General features: G+C 34.6%; 1 non-coding gene across 1 annotated transcript; it reads left to right on the top strand.

Annotated features, from left to right (window-relative positions):
* The first annotated feature begins 1,220 nt into the window (after positions 1 to 1,220).
* TRNAS-ACU (transfer RNA serine (anticodon ACU)) lies at positions 1,221 to 1,294 on the top strand. The gene has a single exon. It is a non-coding gene; the product is annotated as a tRNA-Ser (tRNA).
* The last annotated feature ends 4,593 nt before the right edge of the window (positions 1,295 to 5,887 follow it).

The raw sequence follows: 5,887 nt of genomic DNA, 5'->3' as shown, positions 1-5,887 counted from the left end.
CGTTTTAGATGAATGCTTATTAGCCTTTGTCAGTATGGACTTTCGCAAAGTGTCTCTGTGGCGCAATCAGTTAGTGTGTACAGCTATAAACCAAAAGGTTGCTGGTTCAATCCCACCCATTGACGTAGTTGACCTTGTTATCAGATTTTGGTGATCTTTAAGTAGACAAGTCAAAATTTCAAATCCCCTCTTATGGTGTAGAGTACCTGGCCTTCTCTGATGTAATCAGAGTTAGATTTGATTCATTGATTTTATAAAAACAGCTAGGAAGCACAATTTAGCAGTGGGTTGCAGAGAAAAAGAAATATGCTGGCAAAAAAATCCAATTGAGTGATTAAACAGCTCTTCATTTTCTGGCTTTATTTTTATGCTAACAAATTTGTTCTCTGAAAAGTGTCCACAAAGCCAAGTCTCTGATGAACACCTTTGTAAGGATGGTTTTTCACCTATTACTAAATTAAACTTGCTTCATTGGAAAGGCAGCAAGATGCATCCTCATTTCAATGTCTACTGAAATAATACAGGTTGACACCAGGAAACATTAACGCCAATGCATCCTTGCTGCTTTCTCATGTGGAAGTCTGTTTAATGTGAAAACAAGGTGATATCTAATTAGCACACAGGTAAGGAATTAAGAAAATCTTTATTTAAGGGTGAAGATGTTTCTCACAAAATCGTTGCCCCAATGCATCATTGAAATTCAAGCTGGAAAGATGATTTTAATATATCACTTGTACATTTTGTATTGCTCTTCTGGTGACAATGTAGTTTGTTTTTGTCAATTACCATTTTAATAATAGGGTAAAGAAAATTAAGTGGATTTTTGAAAGAAAACAATACTGTCAATATACTATTAAAACAAATTAAAATGGTAAAAGTTATTGTACTTTAAGTAAACATAAAATAGCTAACATATCAATCCCAGTTTTGGATTACTTTAATTAACAAAAAAAATGCATATAGCAGAGGATAGTTTCAATCTGCCTACCTCTGGTTAATGGGCCCAGCATGCTTCCATTGCAGTACTCTGCTGCACATGTAAGTGCAAGAGATCCTGAAGCACTCACTCATCATGGGAAAGTACCAATGTGTTTCTTCGTTGGTTGATTTAAGAAAATTCTTACAAAAACTCTCCAGATTATTGACTTTTTAAAGTTTTTCTAGGAAACGTTCTAGATGAATGCTTATTAGCCTTTGTCAGTATGTACTTTTTGCAAATTGTCTCTGTGGCGCAATCGGTTAGTGTGTCTGGCTACTAACCAAAATGTTGGTGGTTCAATCCCACCCAGGGACATAATTGACCTTGTGATCAGGTTTTGGTGATATTTAAGTAGACAAGTCAAAATTTCAAACCCCCTCTTATGGTGTAGGGTACCTGGCCTTCTCTGATGTAATCAGAGTTAGATTTGATTCAGTGATTTTATAAAAACAGCTAGGAAGCACAATTTAGCAATGGGTTGCAGAGAAAAAAAATATGCTGGCAGAAAAATCCAATTGAGTGATTAAACAGCTCTTCATTTTCTGCCTTTATTTTTATGCTAACAAATTTGTTCTCTAAAAAGTGTCCACAAAGCCAAGTCTCTGATTAACACCTTTGTAGGGATGGTTTTTCACCTATAACTAAATTAAACTTGCTCCATTGGAAAGGCAGCAAGATGCATCCTCATTTCAATGTCTACTGAAATAATACAGGTTGACACCAGGAAACATTAACGCCACTGCATCCTTGCTGCTTTCTCATGTAGAAGTCTGTTTAATGTGAAAACAAGGTGATATCTAATTAGCACACAGGTAAGGAATTAAGAAAATCTTTATTTAAGGGTGAAGATGTTTCTCACAAAATCGTTGCCCCAATGCATCATTGAAATTCAAGCTGGAAAGATCACTTGTACATTTTGTATTGCTCTTCTGGTGACAATGTAGTTTGTTTTTGTCAATTACCCTTTTAATAATAGGGTAAAGAAAATTAAGTGGATTTTTTAAAGAAAACTATATTGTCAATATACTATTAAAACAAATTAAAATGGTAAAAGTTATTGTACTTTAAGTAAAAATAAAAGAGCAAAAATATCAATCCCAGTTTTGATTACTTAAATTAACAAAAAAAAAATGCATATAGCAAAGGATAGTTTCAATCTGCCTACCTCTGGGTTATGGGCCCAGCATGCTTCCATTGCAGTACTCTGCTGCACATGTAAGTGCAAGAGATCCTGAAGCACTCACTCATCATGGGAAAGTACCAATGTGTTTCTTCGTTGGTTGATGGAAGAAACATCTTACAAAAACTCTCCAGATTATTGACTTTTTAAAGTTTTTCTAGGAAACGTTCTAGATGTATGCTTATTAGCCTTTGTCAGTATGTACTTTTTTGCAAAGTGTCTCTGTGGTGCAATCGGTTAGTGTGTCCGGTTACTAACCAAAAGGTTGGTGGTTCAATCCCACCCAGGGACGTAATTGACCTTGTTAACAGATTTTGGTGATCTTTAAGTAGACAAGTCAAAATTTCAAACCCCCTGTTATGGTGTAGGGTACCTGGCCTTCTCTGATGTAATCAGAGTTAGATTTGATTCATTGATTTTATAAAAACAGCTAGGAAGCACAATTTAGCAGTGGGTTGCAGAGAAAAAGAAATATGCTGGCAAAAAAAATCCAATTGAGTGATTAAACAGCTCTTCATTTTCTGGCTTTATTTTTATGCTAACAAATTTGTTCTCTGAAAAGTGTCCACAAAGCCAAGTCTCTGATTAACACCTTTGTAGGGATGGTTTTTCACCTATTACTAAATTAAACTTGCTTCATTGGAAAGGCAGCAAGATGCATCCTCATTTCAATGTCTACTGAAATAATACAGGTTGACACCAGGAAACATTAACGCCACTGCATCCTTGCTGCTTTCTCATGTAGAAGTCTGTTTAATGTGAAAACAAGGTGATATCTAATTAGCACACAGGTAAGGAATTAAGAAAATCTTTATTTAAGGGTGAAAATGTTTCTCACAAAATCGTTGCCCCCAATGCATCATTGAAATTCAAGCTGGAAAGATGATTTTAATATATCACTTGTACATTTTGTATTGCTCTTCTGGTGACAATGTAGTTTGTTTTTGTCAATTACCATTTTAATAATAGGGTAAAGAAAATTAAGTGGATTTTTGAAAGAAAACAATACTTTTAATATACTATTAAAACAAATTAAAATGGTAAAAGTTATTGTACTTTAAGTAAAAATAAAAGAGCCAACATATCAATCCCAGTTTTGGATTACTTTAATTAACAAAAAAAAATGCATATAGCAGAGGATAGTTTCAATCTGCCTACCTCTGGGTTATGTGCCCAGCATGCTTCCATTGCTGTACTCTGCTGCACATGTAAGTGCAATAGATCCTGAAGCACTCACTCATCATGGGAAAGTACCAATGTGTTTCTTCGTTGGTTGATGGAAGAAACATCTTACAAAAACTCTCCAGATTATTGACTTTTTAAAGTTTTTCTAGGAAACGTTTTAGATGAATGATTATTAGCCTTTGTCAGTATGTACTTTTGCAAAGTGTCTCTGTGGCGCAATCAGTTAGTGTGTATGGCTATTAACCAAAAGGTTGGTGGTTCAATCCCACCCAGGGACGTAATTGACCTTGCTATAAGATTTTGGTGATCTTTAAGTAGACAAGTCAAAATTTCAAACCCACTCCTATGGTGTAGGGTACCTGGCCTTCTCTGATGTAATCAGAGTTAGATTTGATTCAGTGATTTTATAAAAACAGCTAGGAAGCACAATTTAGCAGTGGGTTGCAGAGAAAAAGAAATATGCTGGCAAAAAAATCCAATTGAGTGATTAAACAGCTCTTCATTTTCTGGCTTTATTTTTATGCTAACAAATTTGTTCTCTGAAAAGTGTCCACAAAGCCAAGTCTCTGATTAACACCTTTGTAAGGATGGTTTTTCACCTATTACTAAACTAAACTTGCTTCATTGGAAAGGCAGCAAGATGCATCCTCATTTCAATGTCTACTGAAATAATACAGGTTGACACCAGGAAACATTAACGCCACTGCATCCTTGCTGCTTTCTCATGTGGAAGTCTGTTTAATGTGAAAACAAGGTGATATCTAATTAGCACACAGGTAAGGAATTAAGAAAATCTTTATTTAAGGGTGAAAATGTTTCTCACAAAATCGTTGCCCCAATGCATCATTGAAATTCAAGCTGGAAAGATGATTTTAATATATCACTTGTACATTTTGTATTGCTCTTCTGGTGACAATGTAGTTTGTTTTTGTCAATTACCATTTTAATAATAGGGTAAAGAAAATTAAGTGGATTTTTAAAAGAAAACAATACTTTCAATATACTATTAAAACAAATTAAAATGGTAAAAGTTATTGTACTTTAATGAAAAATAAAAGAGCAAAAATATCAATCCCAGTTTTGGATTACTTTAATTAACAAAAAAAATGCATATAGCAGAGGATAGTTTTAATCTGCCTACCTCTGGGTTATGGGCCCAGCATGCTTCCATTGCAGTACTCTGCTGCACATGTAAGTGCAAGAGATCCTGAAGCACTCACTCATCATGGGAAAGTACCAATGTGTTTCTTCGTTGGTGGATGGAAGAAACATCTTACAAAAACTCTCCAGATTATTGACTTTTTAAAGTTTTTCTAGGAAACGTTTTAGATGAATGCTTATTAGCCTTTGTCACTATGTACTTTTGCAAAGTGTCTCTGTGGCGCAATCAGTTAGTGTGTACGGCTATAAACCAAAAGGTTGGTGGTTCAATCCCACCCAGGGACGTAATTGACCTTGTTATCAGATTTTGGTGATCTTTAAGTAGACAAGTCAAAATTTCAAACCCACTCTTATGGTGTAGGGTACCTGGCCTTCTCTGATGTAATCAGAGTTAGATTTGATTCATTGATTTTATAAAAACAGCTAGGAAGCACAATTTAGCAGTGGGTTGCAGAGAAAAAGAAATATGCTGGCAAAAAAAATCCAATTGAGTGATTAAACAGCTCTTCATTTTCTGGCTTTATTTTTATGCTAACAAATTTGTTCTCTGAAAAGTGTCCACAAAGCCAAGTCTCTGATTAACACCTTTGTAGGGATGGTTTTTCACCTATTACTAAATTAAACTTGCTTCATTGGAAAGGCAGCAAGATGCATCCTCATTTCAATGTCTACTGAAATAATACAGGTTGACACCAGGAAACATTAACGCCACTGCATCCTTGCTGCTTTCTCATGTAGAAGTCTGTTTAATGTGAAAACAAGGTGATATCTAATTAGCACACAGGTAAGGAATTAAGAAAATCTTTATTTAAGGGTGAAAATGTTTCTCACAAAATCGTTGCCCCCAATGCATCATTGAAATTCAAGCTGGAAAGATGATTTTAATATATCACTTGTACATTTTGTATTGCTCTTCTGGTGACAATGTAGTTTGTTTTTGTCAATTACCATTTTAATAATAGGGTAAAGAAAATTAAGTGGATTTTTGAAAGAAAACAATACTGTCAATATACTATTAAAACAAATTAAAATGGTAAAAGTTATTGTACTTTAAGTAAACATAAAATAGCTAACATATCAATCCCAGTTTTGGATTACTTTAATTAACAAAAAAAATGCATATAGCAGAGGATAGTTTCAATCTGCCTACCTCTGGTTAATGGGCCCAGCATGCTTCCATTGCAGTACTCTGCTGCACATGTAAGTGCAAGAGATCCTGAAGCACTCACTCATCATGGGAAAGTACCAATGTGTTTCTTCGTTGGTTGATTTAAGAAAATTCTTACAAAAACTCTCCAGATTATTGACTTTTTAAAGTTTTTCTAGGAAACGTTCTAGATGAATGCTTATTAGCCTTTGTCAGTATGTACTTTTTGCAAATT

This window comes from Pseudophryne corroboree, unplaced genomic scaffold (assembly GCF_028390025.1).
Source record: "Pseudophryne corroboree isolate aPseCor3 unplaced genomic scaffold, aPseCor3.hap2 scaffold_844, whole genome shotgun sequence".
Lineage (NCBI taxonomy): Eukaryota > Metazoa > Chordata > Amphibia > Anura > Myobatrachidae > Pseudophryne > Pseudophryne corroboree.
The sequence above is the reverse complement of the archived record's forward strand: the minus strand, read 5'-3'. Positions and strand labels throughout refer to the sequence as shown.